We start from the raw sequence: 23871 nt of genomic DNA, 5'->3' as shown, positions 1-23871 counted from the left end.
CAAGGAAGGTATCCTTGACTAGAGCAGGGCTTGTTAAACTTATTCCACTCATGACTCCTTTCTGCCTGAGAAATTTTTATGTGACCCCAGGTATATAGGTATATTAAATAGCTATAAAATCAAACATTTACTGGTAATAAATCAGCATTAGTAAGGCTTGCTAAACAGGCTGGTTTTCCTTTTTGTGCATTACAGCTGAAACATTTTCTGCAGAGTCCACTGTAAACACTGCAATTAATTGCTAAAAGATTCATGTAAATGGGTGGCATTCAAAAATCTTTTACTGTTGCTGAATTTTTCGTATTCCCAACATTGAGCTAAAATAGTGGTTCTTAACCTGTGAGCCGTGGATCACCAGTGGGCAATGAGGACAAAAACCTGGTCTGCAAGATTCCTTCCTCTTTATTTTATTTTATTTTATTTCTGCTCCTTTTGCATTGCCTGCCACTCTTTCCCTGTTGCTGACCATGGCATATGTTCTGTATCAGAAACTAGAGCTGATGTGGTCTATCCATTGCATTTTCTGAGTCAGCACCCCAAACTGAATCTAAAGTTGACCAAAAACTGATTCATAACCCTTTTGGTACTAATGTTATAGACATTATAAAGCTATTGTCCTCCCAACCCTGCTCTATGCCTGCGAAACGTGAACTGTCTACAGACGTCACATGCAACTCCTGGAACGATTCCATCAGCGCTGCCTCTGGAAAATCCTGCAAATATCTTGGGAAGACAAGTCAGCATGCTGGAAGAAGCAAAGACCACAAGCATTGAAGCGATGGTCCTCTGCCATCAACTCTGCTGGACCGGCCACGTTGTCCGGATGCTTTACCACCGTCTCCCAAAGCAGTTGCTCTACTCTGAACTTAAGAAGAGAAAATGGAATGTTGGTGGACAGGAAAATAGATTTAAAGATTGCCTCAAAGCCAACCTTAAAAACTCTGGCATAGATACTGAGAACTGGGAAGCCCTGGCCCTTGAGCGCTCCAGCTGGAGTTCAGCTGTGACCAGCAGTGCTGAAGAATTCGAGGAGGCACGAGTGGAGGGTGAAAGAGAGAAACGTGCCAGGAGGAAGGCGCATCAAGCCAACCCCGACCGGGACCGCCTTCCACCTGGAAACCAATGCCTTCACTGTGGGAGAAGATGCGGGTCAAGAATAGGCCTCCACAGTGACTTACAAATTCACAAAAATAGTCATCAAGGAAGACCATCTTACTCGTCCAACGAGGGATCGCCTAAGAGAGAAAGAGGGAAGGTACTAATATTGGAGAGTGGTCCTTGGTCAAAGTGTTCCATGATCAAGTGGTCCCTTGTCAAAAAAAGGTTGGGAACTACTGAGCAAAGAGGACCACATTTGGGGTTTGGGCCCACAGTTTAAGAAACAGTGGTCCAGAATCTGCACTGAGTGTGTGAGGCCTTGATAGCTCAATTTCTGGGGAGGAGCTATCTTCTAAGGCTGGAGGCACCACCAAGCCCCAGAACAGCTTGTTCTAGGTGAGTTAGGACACTTTCCCCCTTTGTAAGATACACCACTCCATTTACTTTGCTACTAATCTGAGCGAATGTGAAAGGCTAACTGCATTCAAATCCTGTCCCCCTTCCCACAAGCCTTTCAGAGCAAACCTGTTGGACATGAGCCTATCTCTGAGGAACTAATACATAAGATTGCCCTGGACAAGTGACAACATTTTTCTTTGCCAATTGTTAATACCCATTCATGTTGAGACAGTTATGCTCTTACACTCTAACTTGCCCCATTTTTAAATCATGAGAGAACTCTTTTAGAAGATCATTCCCTTTTACTGCAAAAGATAAAAAGGTTTTGGATGAATGTCTGTGCTTTTTCCAAACTTCGTCATAAATCAGAACATCCCCCTGCCTCCAAATGCTATGATTTATTTACTTGAAATGGCAGAGTTGCAGCGTTCAGATACATTTAAAAGTTTAGACGGGAGTCCATAAATTGAACCTAGTCCTTTTCATAGTATTAATGAAGCATTCATGAGTGTTTCCATTTTCATTTCAATAAGGCTTAGAAGTCTCCTTGTGTTTCAGAGATGGGACTTAGATCAAAAAGGTTGTTTAGATGCAGGTGAATTTGCAGCAAAACATGACAACTCAGATTCTTAGAATCCGCCTTGTATGCATGCATGATACTTGTATGATACATGATGAGCAGATCTGCCAGTTTTCTTTTGTCTTTTATACAAGTAATTTTTTTCTTTGAAATAGTCTCAAGTTCCTTTGATCCCAAGTATTGTGACACTTGCAAATTTTGAAAAATTCTTCAAAGATACGTGGAAGAAAAAATCCTTCCCATCTGCACTATTCAAATTAAATAGTGTGTGAGAGAACATGTTTATAGCTCAGCTCTAACCAGGTGTAGCTACAATGTGTGTGTGTGTGTGTGTGTGTGTGTGTGTGTGTATATATATATGAGCCCCCAGTGGCGGAGTGGGTTAAAGCACTGAGCTGCTGAACTTATTGACTGAAAGGTCGCAGGTTCAAATCCGGGAAGCAGCGTGAGCACCTGCTGTTAGCCCCAGCTTCTGACAACCTAGAAGTTCGAACACATGCAAATGTGAGTAGATCAATAGGTACCACTCCGGCAGGAAGGTAACGATGCTCCTTGCAGTCATGCCAGCCACATGACCTAGGAGGTGTCTACGGACAACGCTGGCTCTTCGGCTTAGAAATGGAGATGAGCACCACACTCCAGAGTGGGACATGACTTGACTTAATGTGAGGGGAAAACCTTTACCTATATATATATATGCGCGAGAGAAAGAGAGGGAAAGAGATAGGGAAAGAGAAAGAAAGAATGAGAGAAACCATTAATACACCCATACAGAAATTATGTTTTCCACTGATTTTCCCCATTTTCTCAATGTCTAGTGTTTCAGTACAATTGCAGTCTTTCAGTACAATTCTACATTGGCAGGTTTAACTTTTGTGGATTTGATTAAAACCATATTTACACGATTCTTATGGTCACTCTTTTTGGCTAAATGGCCCTGCCAAAATTGGGGTGCGCATTAGAGTCATGTAAAATGGTTAACTGGCCTTCCCAGCATGCCACAATCTGTGGCCTCCTTGGCTTCCTGGGAATGTCACCTTGCCAGGGTCAGCTCCCTTGGCTCCCTCACCAGCCACTCGCCTCCACAGTCAAGGAGAAAGAGGTGAAGGTGGCCATGAAAGTGGAGGATGAGCAGGCTCCTTGGCTTGCTGGAGTTGCCGCTTTGCTGGGGCCACCTCCCTTACTGGCCGCTTGCCACAGGCCCCAGGAGCCAAGGAGAAAGAGGCAAAGGCAGAGGAGGAGGAGATTCTTTGGCTTGCCATCTGGTGAGGGAGCCAGCCCTGACAAGGTGACGGCCCTGGTAAGAGTGGAGGAGAAGGAGGCAGTGCGAAGGAGGAAGAGGAGGAAGAGGAGGAGGAAGCAGCTTCCTTTGCCTTTGCTTTCCGGGGCCTCACCCTCAGCAGAGTTCCTTTCCTTCTTTCTCTCTGCCTTTTCTTTCTCCCCTTCCTTCTTGTACCTTTTTCATTCTCTTTTCCTCCTTCAGTCTTTTCTTTCAAGGCTCCATTTCCTCTTCTTCTTTCCTTTATGTTGTCCTCCCCTCTGCCTTTTCTTTTAAGGCTCCTTGAGGGGTTTGTTATTTGATTATATTGTGTTACTCTCCATTGCTGGAAGATTTGGTGATCTTAACACTTTTTTAATTCTAAAGAAGGAATTCTAAGTGCACAACAACAACACTCCTTTGAATCAAATTACAAAGAGGGCACGTTTTGCTGTTGTGCATTACATTCACCAGGAAAGCCTTATTTTTGGTTTCAGGATCTTGTAAATAGAGGCGCACATTAGATTTGATGGCACACTAGATTTGAATGAATGCATTGTGATCTCTGTAATTATATCTAAGTCCTCTAGCTTGATTCTGTGGTCAGTTTCCAGTGGACGTTTATTTTATTTTTATTTACAGCATTTTTATCCTGTTCTTTTCAGCCTGAAGGCGACTCAGGGCGGTGTACAGATTGGCAACAATTAGATGCCATAAACATATATACATACATATCAATTAAAAACATTTAATATGACATAATAAAAATGCATATAAAACTAATTAAAACTATAATAATTAATGTCTGCCAGAATGACTCCTTATCTATTTGCTATAGAGTTGCACTAGAAGACCTAGAGATTCACAGATAGGTGTTCTTCTCTCAGTTAAAAATGTGGTTTTTTAATTCACATTTTTCCACTTTTCTGGGGTCAAGCAACTCTAATTCTCATGAAAGTGGGAGGGCTACTGTACTTCAAAACTTGAGTTGCACATTTAGAAATACAGCTTAGACAACCAAAATTAAGGGCCAGGTAAATTGGTGTGAACAATTTTCAATATCTCACTCTCGCCAACTTTAGAAACTTGAGGACTGTAGGAATTCTTATTTTGGGGGGAGGGGGAGTGATGCCCTCATTTTGGTTCTTCCCCTATAACATCCCTGGATATACTTCAAATATTTGTTACATGTTCCATATGTATCAATGGGCATCAGTTTAAAAAATCCCCATTTTGACATACCAAGAGTTTATGTACTAGCACTTCCTGAAAAAAAGACTGAATTGTTTTTTCCTTACTGTCCCAAAAGGGGTGAAATTAGATATTTCATTTTCTGTGACCAAAATAGGGATTTCCAGAATTGAGTTATTACTCTTGCTACCCAAAAGAGAAAATTATTTTTTTATTGTATTGTTGAAGGCTTTCATGGCAGGAATCACTGGGCTGTTGTGAGTTTTCTGGCCTATATGGCCTTGTTACAGAAGCATTCTCTCCTGACGTTTGACCTGCATCTGTGACCGGCATCCTCAGAGGTTGTGAGGTCTGTTGGAAACTAGGAAAGTAGGGTTTATATATCTGTGGAATGTCCAGGGTAGGAGAAAGAACTACCTATTCAAGGTAGGCATGAATGTTTCAATTGGCCACCTTGCTTAGCATTTAATGTCCCAGCAGTTTCAAGGTCTGGTTTCTTACTACCTGGGGGAATCCTTTGTCAAGAGGTGATTTTTTTCTGTGATCTGAATAAGGTGGGTTTCTTAGTGAATGAAAGACAAGACTATTGTACTTTTAATTTTCATCACAGGAGATGATAGCATTATCAAAGGTACAGTAGACCTCTGTCTCTTATTTGACTTGACAACCTTATTCCAAAGTATTTAAATTTTCCTTTCTTTGTGTGTGAGAGAAAAAAAATATTAGAGAACTAAATCAATCAAGCAAAACATGGGCAAAATTAATTTTTGTTTCAGAATAAAATTGACTAAAAGTTTGTTTTGTTTTTCCAAACAGAATACAATGTGTTGGGGGAGCTTTGTTTCGTTTCCTCCATTGAAAAGGGGGAATGTGCAGTCGTGTCCACTAGGTGGCCTGTTTTAGCATTACATCTACATATAATTAGTTAGAACAAATATTATGGGATTACACAAGAGATAATATGTTAGAACATTAAATGGTGGATATTATCATTATCCCCATTATTCCTGACTCTTTTAAATAACTGATCTGCTTAATTGGGGAGGTGAGGAGCAAATTTCCGCATATGCCACAGATTCATTTACCCTATTTACCTTATTAGTACATCATTGTTGAATGTGATAATTTCAGCCTTTCTTAATTCTTTTAAGTATTTACAAAACTCAAATATTTGAATTAGGGAGCAGGGTTGGGAGGAAATCTCTTCATTGGAAACTCCATATAAAATTGTTGAGTCTGTGGCTGAGAGAAAATGAAAAGTGAATCAGGCTTGGAGCTTAATCTCTTTGCAGATGAATAAATCTTTTTAATGTGGCTATTAGAAATTTGATTTTCTTTCAATGAATTGCAGAAGAAAGGAGGATTATTTTGATTTTTCTTTGCAGAAGGGAAATTAAAAGCCTGACAATAATGTTCAAGTTTCTTGCACTGGGATTTTTCAGGATAATGACATTCAAAAAATGTAGAGTAAATTGTGTAAAGGGCTGGAAAGAGAGATGCGGGAGATAATTTCATATCTGGCATCATGAAAAAGCAAGTTGTTCTTTTGACGATTTGAGCATATTTGCCTTCAAGTTGCCTACTTGAAACTTGTTTTCTGCAAGCTTGTTTTCTGCTTTCCTGGAGACTAGGACACGGAACAATGGCTTCAAACTAGAAGAGAGGAGATTCCATCTGAACATGAGGAAGAACTTCCTGACTGTGAGAGCTGTTCAGCAGTGGAACTCTCTGCCCCGGAGTGTGGTGGAGGCTCCTTCTTTGGAAGCTTTTAAACAGAGGCTGGATGACCATCTGTCAGGGATGATTTGAATGCAATATTTCTGCTTCTTGGCAGGGGGTTGGACTGGATGGCCCATGAGGTCTCTTCCAACTCTTTGATTCTAGGATTCTATGATTCTACTGACTTAGAATGAACCCATGATTTTCATAGTATTTTCTTAGGCAAGGTAGTTCTTAGGCAAGTGGTTCTGCCAGTTCTTTTCTTTAAAATATAGCCTATATAGCCTGGCATCCCATCCAAGTATTAACCAGGGATGATACCTTCCAAGATTAGTCAGGATCTGGTGATGTTAGGATATTTAGGCCTGGCAAGAATAGCCATAAATTAAAACCAAACTATTATCAACACCAAAAAACTCACCAAAAACTGAGAGTACCTGACATGTAGTCCCTGAAGACATAATACTGAAGGAAAATGGTTGGCGTGAAGAAGTCATCCATTCTTTGGAGAAGTCATCTCACAAGATGATAGTGAGGCAAAGCCATCGATGTGCCTACCTTAGAATCATAGAATCATAGAATCAAAGAGTTGGAAGAGACCTCATGGGCTATCCAGTCCAACCCCCTGCCAAGAAGCAGGAACATTGCATTCAAATCACCCCTGACAGATGGCCATCCAGCCTCTGTTTAAAAGCTTACAAAGAAGGAGCCTCCACCACACTCCAGGGCAGAGAGTTCCACTGCTGAACGGCTCTCACAGTCAGGAAGTTCTTCCTCATGTTCAGATGGAATCTCCTCTCTTGTAGTTTGAAGCCATTGTTCTGTGTTCTAGTCTCCAAGGAAGCAGAAAACAGGCTTGCTCCCTCCTCCCTGTGGCTTCCTCTCACATATTTATACATGGCTATCATATCTCCTCTCAGCCTTCTCTTCTTCAGGCTAAACATGCCCAGCTCCTTAAGCCACTCCTCATAGGGCTTGTTCTCCAGACCCTTGATCATTTTAGTCGCCCTCCTGTGGGCACATTCCAGCTTGTCAATATCTCTCTTGAATTGTGGTGCCCAGAATTGGACACAGTATTCCAGGTGTGGTCTAACCAAAGCGGAATAGAGGGGTAGCATGACTTCCCTAGATCTAGACACTATGCTCCTATTGAAATAGGACAGGTTGGAAAACATCAAAGAAGGTTGGGTATTTCTTTAGGACAGTGGTTTTCAACCTATGGGTCCTCAGATGTTTTGATTTTCAACTCCCTAACAGCTGGTAAACTGGCTGGGATTTCTGGGAGTTGTCAGCTAAAACACTTGGGGATCCACAGGTTGAGAACCACTGATTTAGGAGATATTCGAGCGCTCAGCTATTTACAGCTGGCTTTCTTTGAAAATGTAGACCAACAGGGCCCCCTTTCCGTGGATGGCTCAGATATCGAGGGTGATAAGAGGCTGGTTGGAGGGCCAGAGTTTGAAATAGAGCCTAGTAGGGCCCAGCAACTCCCTCAATTGAACTTAGAGAAAGAACCTATGGAGTTATAACTACTACTTTTCAGCTCGCAAAGCAAGTGCAAGCAAGTTCCCCAAAACAGGCAGAGGAAGAGTTAAATATCCCAGCTTTTGTGAACCTGTGAAGAGAAAAGGCTCAACTTTGCAGGTCCTCTAGATTAGCAGAGAAATGAGCTTGCAATAGGAAACACTTGAGAACCTAGCCTATAAGGAGCTCACCTTGCGACACCTTGTTCCTGGTAGTAACGCCAGTGTTTGAAGCTGTGATCTTGGATTGCTGTTTATCTTAGATTGGTGATCTCTGGACTTATCCCCTTGGACTCTGGATTTTGGATTGACTTTGGACTCTAGACTCTCTTGGATTTGACTTTCAGCCTTGGCATGATGGACTATTGGCTTCTTGTGTGTGTTACCTTGCTGTTGTTACCTCTTGGCTGGACTATTTGACTTGAACTTGGACGGTTTATTGACTCCTCACTTGTAAATGGGTTTGAGGGTCATGACACCCCCCTCCATCCCCGAAGTCATCATACACCATATTTTATTCTTGTGTGCCTCACTTTGTGGCATCCCAGTCTTAAAGAGCTTCTTATAAATGCTATGAATAAATCAGGCAGCTGAATTTCTTGTTTGCTTGTGTCAAAACATGCCTTGCTACTACTAACTATTCAGTGCTACATAAAGAGGAGTGGTCTTTGCAATGACCTGGAAAGAGCTTTTGCTGTTAGTAGTGATGATAAGAGAGATGAAGATGTAAGTGAGGATTTCTTTAGCAGTACAGTCTCAGGGGAAAATGTGTGTGTGTGTGAGAGAGAGAGAAGGGGAGATGCAGTGGCATTCAAAGACAAATATTTGCATAGATTGGATGGGTTGTTATAAACAAAGATGATCAGAAAAATGTTGCAAGTAGAAAATGTCACAGTGTCCAGATGCAAAATGAGCTTTATCTTAGGGGATTCTGGAAGCTATAATCTAAAATGTAGGAATAGCCCCTATTCATTATAGGAACAAAAGGGTTGCAATTCAAATGTATAAAGAGGTTTCTCCACTTTCGTGAGAGTTAGGGGTGCAGATCCCAGTTGAAAGAGAAACAGCATGAATTAAAAACTAGGTTGTTGTAGGTTTTTTTGGGCTATATGGCCATGTTCTAGAGCAGTGGTTCTCAACCTGGGGTCCCCAGATGTTTTTGGCCTTCAACTCCCAGAAATCCTAACAGCTGGTAAACTGGCTGGGATTTCTGGGAGTTGTAGGACAAAAACATCTGGGGACCCCAGGTTGAGAACCACTGTTCTAGAGGCATTCTCTCCTGGTGTTTTGCCTGCATCTATGGCAAGCATCCTCAGAGGTATCCTCACTACCTCTGAGCATCCTCACTACTTCTGAGGATGCTTGCCATAGATGCAGGCAAAATGTCAGGAGAGAATGCCTCTAGAACATGGCCATATAGCCCGAAAAAACCTACAACAACCCAGTGATTCTGGCCATGAAAGCCTTCGATAATAAATTTAAAAACTATGTTTTTATATGACAGCGCACTTTTTAGGACTCTCTAGGGCAGTGGTTCCCAACCTTTGGGCCTCCAGGTGTTTTGGACTTCAACTCTCAGAAATCCCAGCAAGCTTACCAGCTGTTAGGAACTGTGGGAACTGAAGTCCAAAACACCTGGAGGACCAAAGGTTGGGAACCACTGCTTTAGGGCAACTCCAATGGAAGCTGATTACAGCATTAACTTGGAGGACCTTTCTAGGTCCTCTCAAAACATTTCTAGATCCTGCATGACTAGAGTTGTCTGGGAAGACCCAGAGATTCCTAGAGATAACATATTGATAAATTCATGAATAATCAAATCTGCAAACTATAAGCCTTTGAATGCGGAGAGCCAACTGTGGATGAAGTGCAATATGTGAACATGGAATGGTGCAGTGATAAGTGGAATCGCCTGGACTACGATACTGGACTATGTGATTTTAATAATTTTAATGTTCATATGTATTTAGCAGGTGTTTTAATGTATAGGTTTTTAATTTGCTGGATATGTATTGTATGTAATGTATGACATCAGATTTGTGCACTGCTCTGAGTCCTCTTCAGGGTTGTGAAACATGGCAAATCAATAAACTGTATTAATATGTATAGATTCAGATACTACCAAAATACTTCAAGATGATGACATCAGCTCTGATGACTTGCCTAGATACACTAAAGGCCCCAGATCCTACTTGGTGTTGAAAGCGAAGCAGAGACCTGGCTTGAACTTGGATGGGGAATATGGAAAACCACCTCTGAGTATTTCTTGCTGCATGAATTGATGGGGTCACCATAATGTGATGGGCAACATGAAAACACATACACATTATTCCTTTGTGACCTTGTCATCATGTTGCAGCATATTTCTTATTCTTTAGCAAATGTTGAGAGTCAGCTCCTACTACAAGCATGTCCCGCCATGTGGTTATTTTGACTCGAAACAATTTGATTTAATAAATGCTTTCATTCATCCAGGCCCGCTGAGATATAACTGATACTTGGGTTCTGTGAATTTTCTGACAGCGGCTGACAAAAGATGTCCTGCAAGGTCAACATGTGGAAGAGAATATGAGTCAAGAGCTAGAATGTGGCAAGTTTAAAATGCTCTACTGGGACTCATTAGAAAGTTTGGAAGGAGGTGATCAGCATGGGCCCAAGAGATGGAAAAAAATCTATGTACAGAGAATACCCAGCTCCATTGAATAGCGTCTTTTCTTTTCTTTTTGGGGAACAAATTTTAAAAGGCATTCTTAGGTTGAAAAAATCAAGAGCAGAGAGAAAAAGCAATCTATGAACTCCACAGTTTAAGATGGATATTGGCAAGCTAGCACATGTCTAGAGCAGTGTTCTCTATCTGTGGGTCCCTAGGTGTTTTGGCTTACAACTCCCAGGCATGCCAGCCAGTTTACCAGCTGTTAGGATTCTTGGAAGTTGAAGGCCAAAACATCTGGGGACCCACAGGTCGAGAACAACTGGTCTTGAGGGAGTTCACCAAGGCAGTTAAACATCTGGAAACAGAACTTGGTGAGGTTCAGTTGAGGAAATGTGATAAATTGAGTCTTAATTATTTTAAAAAGATTGGAAGGAATCATGAGAGCCATCTTCAAACATCTGAAAATATATAATGGAGAAGTTGGATTGATCTTGTTTACTGCATGGGATGCAAGCAAATTATTTCAAGTAACAAGGAAGGAGATTGTGACTACACAATAGGGAAAACTTCCTGATAGTAAGAGCTGCTTGACATTGGAAGGAACTGTTTCAGAAGGTGGTGAATTCTTCTTCACTGGAAGTCTTTCAACTCATAGGGACTTTAGCAGTGGATTCCAGCAATGGCAAGGAGATGGGCTAGGTAGTCCATGGCCTGTATGATTCTGTGGCACATGAGTGATAGGGTGTATAAAAGGATGAGCTAGAATTGGTCCCATTCATTACTTTTATTAAACTGGATATCATCATCATCTTGTCCTCATATTAGGACTCAAGGCATTCTAGAGAATAAAGTTTGACCCTTGTATCCTCTTCATCCTGGAGAAACGTGACTTATGGGGTGCCAGAGGGGTCTGTTCTGACCCTGATGCTATTCAGCATCTTTATCAATAACTTGGATGATGATTCTATTTGTTAGTTGAATGATGAATCATAGATAATGTATTTGAATATATTCCGTTGAATCAATGGCTCCAGTCTAGTTTGGACTAACAATATCACAAAAGCCCATGTGAAATAATTACATTTATTTAATTCTGGCTACACAGCCATTACCTGATAATGCCTATTGTTGGAGCATGTAAAAATCACTTGGTGAGTGTGTAAACTGAAAAATGCAAATCACGAAGCAGATTGTTTGGGCCATGCCTGGGATGGTAGCTGAGCCTGGGAGTTTTGGCAACAGTTACATGTTTAGGTTTTCTGTTCAGGAGCTTGTCAAGACAAGTTAGTATATTTTCTTCTGAGATACCGGAAGAAGATCATTCACACGGACAGTCAAGGGCCATTTGAATCTCTCAAAGGACATTGTGTGAGTCAGTGCAACTGTTCACATCACTGTATATATGTTGCTTTGCATAACAAAGAGTAAACACCTTATTCTTTACTGATCATCTGTGTGGCATATCTTGTGTCTAGCAAGACAGTGTGTGGATTGGTAAAGATGTGAACTAGGTGTGATTTTCATTCCACCTCACCTATTTCACAACATCCAGGTAGATGGGTAAGAGAACTTATTTGAAAGGACCATATCTTCCAAATGAGTCTACTCAATCTTTAAGAATAACAGGGGAGGCACTTTTCTCCTTCCCACATCTTCACAAACACAGTTGGGGGGAACACAGGTGAAGGTCTTCTCTGTGGTTGCTCCCATACTTTGAACCTCAGACTAAAATGTCTAAACATTTATACAAGCATATACCGTAATTGCTATCAGAGGGTGTCTCTTGTACCAAAAATGGCAAAGAATTTTTCAGTATCCCAAATTCATACAGATTTTATTTGATACAGGCTTTCAGGGGCTTCAGCCCATTTCATCCACTGCATAGAATAATGTTTACATCATCAAACTATTAGATATTTGGTTCCAAAGGTGCATTGAATGAAATGCAAAGAAGCAGTCTTCAAAGTGCTGTCATTTGCTGTCATTTCTCAGCAATAACCTGAAGCATTCTGTGTAGCGCGAGGAGAGAAGTCTCTGCTGAAATTTTTTTAAAGAGATACAAATCTATCATCAGGAATGACAATATTCAAAAGCCAGTGGGGAGGCATTTCAGGACATGCTGGCCAAATTCTGTCTGTGTACTCCACTGGTGTAACAATGTTGGCAGGTGCAAAAAAGGGAAGTAGTCTGATCAGAGCCATCAAATTTGGTCTTTTTCTTTGCCACTCCTGCAGAAGCTTCACAAAACTTCTATCAGTCCCTTGCCTCGGTAAATCCATGTAATAATTGAAATGTCCAGATATGAGATGGGTGACACCTGGCATGACAACACACCATGTTTGAAAGGCATCTGTGAAATGATAAGATAAACATGAGTCAACAGTTCAGCTGCAGCTAAAATAGATGCACTGACAGTACCACAATGCCTAGATCAGCATTTCTCAACCTGGGGGTTGGCACCCCTGGAGGGGGGGGGGGGTGTGTGAGGAGGTGTCAAAGGGGTCACCAAAGACCATCAGAAAACATAGTATTTTCTGTTGGTCATGGGGGTTCTGTGTGGGAAGTTTGGCCTATTCTATCATTGGTGGGGTTCAGAATCCTCTTTGACTGTAGGTGAACTATAAATCACAGCAATTACAACTCCCAAATGTTAAGGTCTGTTTCCCCAAACTCCACCAGTTGTTCACATTTGGGCATATTGAGTATCTGCACCAAGTTTGGTTGAAATCCATCATTCTTTGAGTCCACAGTGCTCTTTGGATGTAGGTAAACTACAACTCCAAACCTCAAGGTCAATGCTCACCAAACTCTTCCAGTATTTTCTGTTGGTCAAGGGAGTTCTGTGTGCCAAGTTTGATTCAATTCCATCATTAGTGAAGTTCAGAATGCTCTTTGATTTTAGGTTAGCTACAAATCCCAGCAACGACAACTCCCAAATGACAAAATCAATTCCTCCCGCAAACCCCACTAGTATTCAAATTTGTGCGTATTGGGTACTCCTGCCAAATTTGGTCCAGTGAATGAAATCTACATATCAGATATTTATTTACTTTACTTGTATACCGCAGTTAAAGTAAATAAATAATTAATAATAATAAATAAATATTTACATTATAATTCATAACGGTAGCAAAATTACAGTTATGAAAGCAGCAATGAAAATAATTTTATGGTTGGGAGTCATCACAACAGAAGGAACTGTATTAAGGGGTCACAGCATTAGGAAGGTTGAGAACCACTGGCCTAGATTGAGGGAGACAATAGTACCACCCAATTCAGCTTTGGTCAGAATATATTATTTATTTATTTATTTATTTATTTACAATATTTATAGCCCGCCTTTCTCAGCCATACATTGTCCTGCCATTCCACGTTCATCATTCATAGTTCCATGTAATCTATTCTGCTGCATTCTCAAAAGTTTGCTCAAAAAGCCAAGTTTTTACTTTTTTTGGAAAGTCAGGAAGGAAGGGGCCGATCTAATATCCCTGGGGAGGGAGTTCCATAGCCAGGGGGCTACCACTGAGAAGGCCTTGTCCTTCATCCCCACCAGACGTGCCTGCAAGGAAGGCGGGATCAAGTGCAGGGCCTCCCCAGACGATCTTAAATTCCTAGATGGTTCATAGGAGGAGATACCTGGAATATTATGTTGTTCTGGGCACCACAGTTCAAGAAGGACATTGAAAACTGTAATGCGGGTAGGAAACATGATAAAGGTCAAGTCCTATGATCAGCAGCTGAGGGAGCTGGGTATGTTTAGCCTGGAGAAGGTAAACAAGTGCTAAAATAACTATGTTTAAATATTTGAAAAGATGTGACACAGAGGAGGGGACAAGTTTTTGTTTTCTGCTGCTCCAGAAACTAGGATACGGAACAACAGATTTAATATACAGGAATAGAGATTCAACTGAAACATTAGGAACAATTTCCTGATGGTCATAGGTGTTCAACTGGAGAATACGCTGCCGCCTTCAGATCCTTTTCAACAGGGACTGGGTGACCATCTATCAGGAGTGCTTTGATTGTGAATTCCTGTGTGGCAAAGTGAGATTGGGCTGGATGGCACCTGTGGTCTCTGAACTATCTGATGCTATTATTTATTTGTCGTGTCAGGACAACCGGTCATATTATATTACATTTCTAACAGAACAAAGCAAACAAACAGACAGAATACACAATTTGTGAGTTTGGTAGTTGATTAAATGTCCTTTGACCAGTATCTGGCCACTTGGAGTGCCTCTGGTGTTGCTGCAAGAAGATCCTCCATTGTGCATGTGGCAGGGCTCAGGTTGCATTGCAGCAGGTGGTCAGTGGTTTGCTCCTCTCCACACTCACATGTCGAGGATTCCACTTTGTAGCCCCATTTCTGAAGGTTGGCTCTGCATCTCGTGGTGCCAGAGCGCAGTCTGTTCAGAGCCTTCCAAGTCGCCCAGTCCTCTGTGTGCCCAGGGGGGAGTTTCTCATCTGGTATCAGCCATTGATTGAGGTGCTGGGTTTGAGCCTGCCACTTTTGGACTCTCACTTGCTGAGGTGTTCCAGGGCGTGTCTCTGTAGATCTTAGAAAACTATTTCTAGATTTAAGTTGTTGACGTGCTGGCTGATACCCAAATAGGGGATGAGCTGGAGATGTTTCTTCCTTGGTCCTTTCACTATTGGCTGCTACTTCCCAGCGGATGTCAGGTGGTGCAATACCGGCTAAGCAGTGTAATTTCTCCAGTGTAATCTGATGCTATGAGTATTAGAAACCTCTGGTGAGGTATACCAACAGAATTCCAAACATTATTTGTGATTTCAAGGAAGCCATTTTTGAACTAAAGCATTTCACAGACAAATTACAATGCACAGCATCTGAAAAGAAAACCAGGTAAAGGATCTCCTCTATCTTCTCCTGTGACCTGAACAAGATGAGGTTTAAAAAAATCATATGATGTATGATAATAATCTCATCAGTGGAAGGATGTCAACCAGCAAAGGGCTGTCCGTTAATGAGACTTGTGAAGACAGTGATCACGGTTTGTTCTCTTTGCGCTACATTTCCACTGACCTCACTGATTGTAATCTCCCTCCTTTCACCCACCCACCCAGAGTGTGCATATCCTAATTTGCCAGTGTGGGCAACACTCCACACATTTGACGAACCGGGATGCAGTCCAAATAATCCGATGCCAAATAGAATCTGCTAGTCTTTGAGGTGCCACAAGACTCTTTGTTCAGTTTGCTTTGTAATGGGTTGAAACAAATTCCTCTTCCCTCTTCCTTTTGGGATTGCAGCATTTGTAGCATGAAAAACTCAGCTGGGCGGCTTTCAAACAGCTTCCTTTTCTCAGTTGCGGTGGCGTTCTGCCGGTGAAATTTGACAATAGCCCCTGGTTTTTCTTGCTTGCTTTACATGTTTCCTTGAGGCTAGTGGTGCAGTGAGGTTTTACCCATCTGGAAGTAAATTTAGTTCTCTCTCTCTCTCTCTATATATATAAAACAAAGACCAGGACATTGGTTCTTCAGATGAAGATCTCTGCTATTATCTTCTGTTTCTCCCATGTCCTTCAAACTTAGCTTGTCACACTAGTTTGTACATATGATATTTCAGGGGTTCTCAACCTGTGGGTCCCCAGATATTTTGGCCTTCAACTCCCAGCAATCCCAGATAGTTTACCAGCTAGCATATGTCTAGAGCAGTGTTCTCTACCTGTGGGTCCCCAGGTGTTTTGGCCTTCAACTCCCAGAAATCCCAGATAGTTTACCAGCTGTTAGGATTTCTGGGAGTTGCGGGCCAAAACACCTGGGGTCCCACAGGTTGAGAAACACTGCACTATTGAGTGGCAGAGTTCTTTTCGAAAGCTTTCTAACTGTGCAGTAGCAAAACACATTGTTTTGGATGTTGCCATCTCCCATTGTTTATCTCGTGTAACAACTGGGCTATATTTTTGTGATCATTGTTATTGTGGACTTTGTTAATAGCTGAAATGTGGCTCTTGGTTAGTACTGGAGAGCATTGTAAGATTATCAGAGGATAATCTGTAGTATAGGGGTAGTGCAACTTTCCCAGGTTCAAACCCTACCATCTCTAAGTATAGGCAGGAAGGATTCTGGCTCTGAAGAGCTACTATCAATCAGTGTGGGGACCACCTACATATATAGCATTTTTGTATTGTCAAAGGCTTTCATGGCTGGAATCAATGTATTGTTGTAGGTTTTTCAGGCTGAATTGCCATGTTCTAGAAGTATTCTCTCCTGATGTTTCATCTGCATCTCTGAGGATGCCTCCCATAGATGCAGGTGAAATGTCAGAAGAGAATGCATCTAGAACATGGCCATACAGCCCAAAAAACCTACAACAACCCAGATATATTGTCGAAGGCTTTCATGACTGGAATCACTAGGTTCTTGTGGGTTTTTTCGGGCTATATGGTCATGTTCTAGAGGCATTTTCTCCTGACGGTTCGTCTGCATCTATGGCAAGTATCCTCAGAGGTAGTGTTGGAGTTAGGAAAATGGGTTTATATATCTGTGGAATGACTGGGGTAGGGCAAAGAGCTCTTCTCTTTGAAACATTCACACCTAGCTCCAGCAGAGAAGAGCTCTTTGCCCCACCCTAGTCATTCCACAGATATATAAACCCATTTTCCTAACTCCAACAGACCTCACTACCTCTGAGGATGCTTGCCATAGATGCAGGCGAAACGTCAGGAGAAAATGCCTCTAGAACATGGCCGAAAAAAACCACAAGAACCTAACCTAGATATAGCATTTTTGTTCTCAGATTCCATGGAGCTCTTCTGATATTCCATCTCCCAGCTGCAACAATAGTAGGAGCAAAGTCCAGACTGACCAGTTGGATGGAACCGGTTCACCCCAGCTGGACAGTTACCCTTACCTGCCGTGTTGTTGGTGTCACTGAAACAGTCAGCCACAGAGCTCCAGAGAGCTGCTGGCCATCAATGGACACGTTTGATAATATTAACAAGGCATCTCCATGACCAAAATGAAGGGGGGGGGGATTCTTGTAACTGGGGTCCATTTATGATTTAGATCCATTTTGTGGTGTCCCTTGGGTGCCCCAAATCCCTGTTTATGACTTGGACATTTCTTCCCCTTCATTCTTTGATAAAAATCAAGTCCCCCTGAACAAATTGATTCTCAGATTCGAACAAATTGATGCTCAACAGCATAATACACATTACTTACCTCAACAGCCTCACCAATTCCATTTTTTGTAGTCAGAGAGGACAATGAGAGCCTATTTGAGGATGTTTCCTAAAGGAAATGGGTTGCAACAAAGACCTTGTCAAATCAAAACTGTATCCATAATGAACCCCCTTCATAGGAATGAAGGCCCAGATCAAGGAAACCCAGAAAATGATCTTTCAGACTCATCAGAACTTGACAAAGAGACATTTTCCTCTTCTCACACAGGTCCAAAATATTGTTTAGCTAAATAAAGATGCATGTTCTCTGCTGCAAGGATCCAGCTGCTTGCTTAACTGAGATACCATTATTAAGATTGGCCACATGCTGGAATTATTTTGAATTTGTTCTTGTTGAATCTATAGTAATCACAAGAATCTTAAACAAAATTCAAATCAGGACTGAGCTGTGGCCCAGCTACTTAATAACCAGCTGCAGTAAATCACTACTGACGAAGAGGTCATGCGTTTGAAGGCAGCCTGGGTCTGAGTAAGCTCCTGGCCATTAATAGTCTGGCTTTGTTACGTTGCCAAGGCTCTGCCTTATTTAGGTAGAGATGAACCAAACTCCCAGCTTTATCGAACAGTTTAATTAAAACAGGACTTACTAGTTGGCTGTTTTAATAGAACAAAATATAAAACATAAAGATAGCACTCAGCCACAGAATAAACAAAAACTGATAGCAAAAGCTACACCATAGTCAGAGGGCCCAGAGGGTCAAACACAGAGAGTTCAATAAACAAAGTCCAGGGATCAAGAGTCTATACCATAGTCAAAAGCCAGTTCAACGGTTCAAGGTTCCAGGGTTCCAAGATTACAGGAGACAGGTCAGGATACCGAAAATCCAACAGATCTGGGGGAAAAACCAGCAGCATCCACCACCAAAATATGACAATACTTTTCTCCCAAAGATCATTCCCAAGGCTAGCTCATTATATCCAGAAACACCCAGCTGCAACCTATCTCTTGCATACCTCCACCCTTAATTGCTTTCACCCATGAACTCTTACTTACAGATTACTAAACCCTTTAGAACTAATACATTAACCCTTCCATCACCAAGCACCATCAACTGCAGAACATATGACAGGCTTGCTGTCAACACTTGCATCTGTCAAATAGGAAATTTAGGTACCGCTTTATGCGGGGAGACTAATTTAACTAATTTACAACACCATAAAAACTTCCAGCAGCATGCTGAAGAATGAGGAAGTACTCTATCAAAGGAATCTGTGTCACAAGTGTATGGTGAAGTGGCAGCTCCACCTGTGGCTGGAACCAAGCATATCTCATGAAGCCGGAAACGCTGGAATGTTAAGTTGCCTCTATGTCTGTCTATATATGTTGTTTGTCGAAATGGCATTGAATGTTTGCCATGTATATGTGCTTTGTAATCTGCCCTGAGTCCTCTGGGGGGTGAGAAGAGTGGAATATAGATACTGTCAATAAATAAATAAATAAATAAATGTCTGAGCAGGATAGTTTTCCAAGATCAGTGTACTGGCGGTGGGTCCATAGGTGACTGTGGAGCCCTATTATTGATCTGCATCTTCTCCCAGTACTAACCAAGAAGGCGGTCTTGATTGGGGTTGGCTTGATGTGCCTTCCTCCTGGCACGTTTCTCCATTCATGCCTCTTCAAATTCTATAGCACTGCTGGTCACAGCTGACCTCCAGATGGAGCACTCAAGGGCCAGGGCTTCCCAGTTCTCAGTGTCTATGCCACAGTTTTTAAGTCTTTTTTCCTGCCCAACAACATTCTGTTTTCCGTTCTTGAGTTCGGAGTAGAGCAACTGCTTTGGGAGACAGTGGTCGGGCATCTGGACAATGTGGCCAGTCCAGCGGAGTTGATGGTGTAGGAGCATCGCTTCAGTGCTGGTGGTCTTTGCTTCTTCGAGCATGCTGACATTTGTCCGCTTGACTTTCTAAGAGATTTGCAGGATTTTCCAGAGGCATGAGACGTCTGTAGGCAGTCCACGTCTTGCAGGCCTATAGCAGGGTTGGGAGGACAATAGCTTTATAAACAAGCACCTTTGTATCCCTACGGATGTCCCAGTACTCAAACATTCTCTGCTTCATTAGGAAAAAAGCTGCACTCGCAGAGCTCAGGCGGTGTTGTATTTCAGTTTCAATGTTGACCTTTGTGGAGAGGTGGCTGCCAAGGTAGTGGAAATGATCAACATTTTCTAATGTTACACCATTAAGCTGATTTTCTGGCATTGGAGAGGAATTGGCTGGTGACTCCTGGAAGAGCACTTTGGTTTTCTCGATGTTCAATGATAGGCCAAGCTTCTCATATGCTTCTGCAAAGGTGTTTAGAATGGCTTGTAGTTCTTCTTCTGAATGCGCACAGACGATGTTGCCACCAGCATACTGGAGTTCTATAACAGATGTTTTTTTGACCTTGGTGTTGGCTTTCAGTCTGCTGAGGTTAAACAGCTTACCATCTGTCCGATAGATGATTAACACTCCGGTGGGAAGCTTCATATTATGAAAGGAAGGACATGAGTAAAAACATAAAACAAAAAACCCTGGGATTTTGTAGTTCAGAAAAGAGTTTGGTGCCGCCATAGAAGGTTATCTAATTTGACCTGGGTCCAATTGAACCGTAATTGGGATTTCCATATCTCAAGGTTCATGCTTCCCATTGACTGTAATAGAAAATGACAGAACAGTTACAACCTCCCTTCTTGTTTGTCCACATTGGATTTAATTTGCAGACATAGAAATCCCTTAGGAGTTGGAACTGCTGATAATGTTTTATTAAAAAAAATATTGGCAGAAGAATTTTGCAAGCAATAGAGGAAAACGAGCCTTCTAAGTTTCATCACACATCCAGCCATCTGCTTAATGGCCATCTTGAGTTTTGTTGCCATATGGGACTGGTTCACAAAATGCGAAACGCCAAGGATGCTGGAAACTGTTTAGAGACCCCATGATAGAAATGAGGTTGGCAGAAGATTTTATAGACAGAATATGAATGGTAGCTTAGGCTGTTCCCCTGGTTAGTATAGAAGCAATAGATTGGGAGCAAGAAAAGAGCCAGATGAATACTGGCAATATGGAAAGAGATATACTTTCTTTCTTAATTTCATCGAGGACTGGAGTTTCAACTATGTAGCCACACACTTTTGGATGGTCTATTTGTCACTGCCATGTGATCGGATTTTGGGACTGTTCAGATCTCAGACTCCATTTTAGAAACAGTATGCTTTTAGAAGGACCCCCTAGTGGCACAGCAGCTTAAATTGCTTATCTGCTGAATTTGCTGACCAAAAGGCCAGATATTCGAATCCAGGGAGTGGGGTGAGCTCCCATTGTTAACCCCAGCTTCTGTCAACCAATCCGTTCAAAAACATGCAAATGTGAGTAGATTAATAGGTACCACTTCAGCGGGAAGGTAACTGCAGATGGGCTCCCTGGTGGTACAGCAGGATAAACCGCTGAGCTGCTGAACTTTCTGACCAAATGATTGGAGTTTGAATCCAGGGAGCTGCTGTTAGGCCCAGCTTTTGCCAACCTAGCAGTTCGCAAGGCCATCTGTTAGGGGTGCTTTGAATTCAATTTTCCTGCTTCTTGGCATGGGGTTGGACTGGATGGCCCACGAGTTCTCTTCCAACTCAATTATTCTATGATTTTATGATTCTATGAATTGGATTATACGGCAGTATAGACTCTTATAATCCTGTTCAAAGCAGATAATGTGGACTATCTGCTTTGATAATCTAGATTATAAGGCAGTGTAGAAAGGACCTTGGAGTCTAATTTTGCTAGATAGACAGGTGATTCCTGGTGGCTGGAGAAAAGTAAGAAAAGCATGGATGGCCATTTCATTAGCTGTCATTAATGTCAATCATTAATGTGAAAGGTAATTTCAGGTGAACCACAGCCTTGGTTAATGCATGATGGTGCTTAGAACTGATTATCTAAAATGAATTATGAGGGTCAATAGGCATCTCGTCTCATTTGATTAGTTTATGGGTATCCTTTTTCCTCTTCCTTTCTCTTTTAAAAAGATTTCCAAGCGAGAGCCCTGTTTTGCCAAATGACTTGCAAGCCCCTGAAATGTCATCCTTTTTATGCATCCCAATGTATCTTCCTTCTGGTCCTTTCCCTATTTTCTTTTCTCATCTAGCCATCTGTTTAGTAGTTTCCTCTCAAGGTTAATCTATTTCAGGTTACACACAGAATACCAAGAGGTGACTCAGCGTATACCTTGTCAGAACAAAGATTTCCTCTACCCTTTTGCTAGCTGCAGGAGAGTGGTAGAAAAATTACAAATAATGTTATCATTGTAGTCAGTGTGAATGTCAAGAGGATATCCCATAATCTAAAGAGTATTCATACTGATCGCAATGGGACAACAATTCCAAGTCTACACGGAATTGTTTCAGAGTTTAGGTCTTTTTTTTGAAGCCTTGTTTTCTCAAAGTTTATTACATATTCTATATTCCTATGGTTGGTAAATGAAGTCTTCAACAGATGGCTGATAGGAAATGCTGAACAGGCCTAAGTTTATGGAGTATTACATAATTTTTAAAAGCTTGATCGATTGGGTCACTGTTAACGAGAGAATTATGCTTCAAATATTTCTATGGAAATTCTCTCAGGAAACATAAAAGTTCCAATTGTAATATAAATATATTTTGGGGAGAGTCTACTATTTTGTTTTCCCTCAAATTTCCTAGAATGGTGTTTCTGGGATATTTTGGGAAAGGTTTCCTATCCACTGATAGCTATCTAGGTTAATCTTAGGTTAATATTGAAAGATATGAACATTAGGAAAAACTTCCTGATTGTGAGAGCTGTTCAGCAATGGAACTCTCTGCCCTGGAGTGTGATGGAGACTCCTTCTTTGGAGGCTTTTAAGCAGTGGCTGGATGGCCATCTGTTGGGGGTACTTTGAATGCCATTTTCCTGCTTCTTGGCAGAATATAGTTGGACTGGATGGCCTGTGAGATCTCTTCCAACTCTATGATTTTATGAAGATCCACGATTAGGTAATGCCAAACCTTTTAAAATCAGGATGGGAAACATTTATAATTTTTGGAATTGATTTCCAAATTGGAAGGGAACTTGGCAGTAGACATGTGCATTCATGGGAAACCTTGTTCCATTTTATGTCCCAGCTTTCATTGAGACCCTAAGCCATTTTTGTAAGGCTCCTGAAATTGCGAGGATTGTTTTTGGTTCCTTTGTATCGGGGCCCAAAATTGGAGCATTATGGGGGGGCTTCCCACCCACTGGCTCCCCTTCCCAGTGTGCATTCTTCTTACCTTGAACCTGCTGTTTCTACTGTAGAGTAAGAGGTGTTCGGCTGTGGTCATGCTCCGGGCCTGCCTGCACACCCCGCCACACATGCCCTGCCATACTCTCCGAGAGTGTATGTGTGGTGGGCCATGCAGGCAGACCCAGAACATGCCTGCAGCCAAGGTCCAGGCCTCCCTGCACACCCCGTCACACACGTACTCTCTTTCCAAGGCTTTCATGTTGAACAGATTTTTGTGTGCGGAGGTTGCTTCCCATTTTGTGCATAGAGTTAAGGGCATGGGGTGGGCAAAGCAAATGCCAGGCAGATTTGCATCTTATAATTTTTAATGTTTTTTTTTAAACTAAGCTGACAAAATACAACTTGATCTTGCGTACAAGCGGACGCTTGGTATTCACTGTGGTTTGGTTCTAGATTCCCCATGGATACCAAAATCCGTGTTCAAGCCCTGCTGTATACAATAGCATAGTAAAAACAGTGTCCCTTATATGAAATGACAAAATTCTTCGAATTTGAAAAGGAATGCAGGCACAGAATTTATGGATATGGAGAGCTTACTGTATAGTTAATTGGTGGTAAGTAACAGTGCTGTAGTTTTCAGATGTGCAAAGGGCAGAGCAAATACCTGCATGTCTGCTGGGGAGAAACAGCACACGAAGCATCAAAGCACAGTTCAATTCAGTGTAAAAGTATCTGAAGTTTGGGTTTTTTGGAGTGTTTTTTTTGCTATCTGGTCAACTCATCGCATAAGACTAGTCCTCTTCCAATGCACACCAAACAAAAATTTAAAAGCCCATCATATCTTATTTCAATATGGTAAATTTCTATTACCGTACCTCCTTCTCTGCCTCTCAGATTTCACACATGCTTCACTGCAGTCCTCAGGAACGAGATCTGAGAAGCAGAGAAGGAGATATGGTAATAGGATACAAGGGTGGGCCAGATGGATCTAAGAGGTGTGTTTTTCTGGGCACAGCACAACTCTATCTTTTTTTTC

At 41.8% G+C, this 23871-nt stretch overlaps 1 protein-coding gene and 1 pseudogene across 12 annotated transcripts in view; both read left to right on the top strand.

The window, feature by feature from the left end:
• The window catches only part of DLG2 (discs large MAGUK scaffold protein 2), a 1355349-nt gene that overhangs the window by 391379 nt on the left and 940099 nt on the right, over nucleotides 1-23871 (top strand). The window lies entirely within an intron of this gene.
• The window catches only part of LOC132769755 (60S ribosomal export protein NMD3-like), a 32310-nt pseudogene continuing 11489 nt past the window's right edge, over nucleotides 3051-23871 (top strand).

Source organism: Anolis sagrei, chromosome 3 (genome assembly GCF_037176765.1).
Source record: "Anolis sagrei isolate rAnoSag1 chromosome 3, rAnoSag1.mat, whole genome shotgun sequence".
Taxonomy (NCBI): domain Eukaryota; kingdom Metazoa; phylum Chordata; class Lepidosauria; order Squamata; family Dactyloidae; genus Anolis; species Anolis sagrei.
The sequence above is the reverse complement of the archived record's forward strand: the minus strand, read 5'-3'. Positions and strand labels throughout refer to the sequence as shown.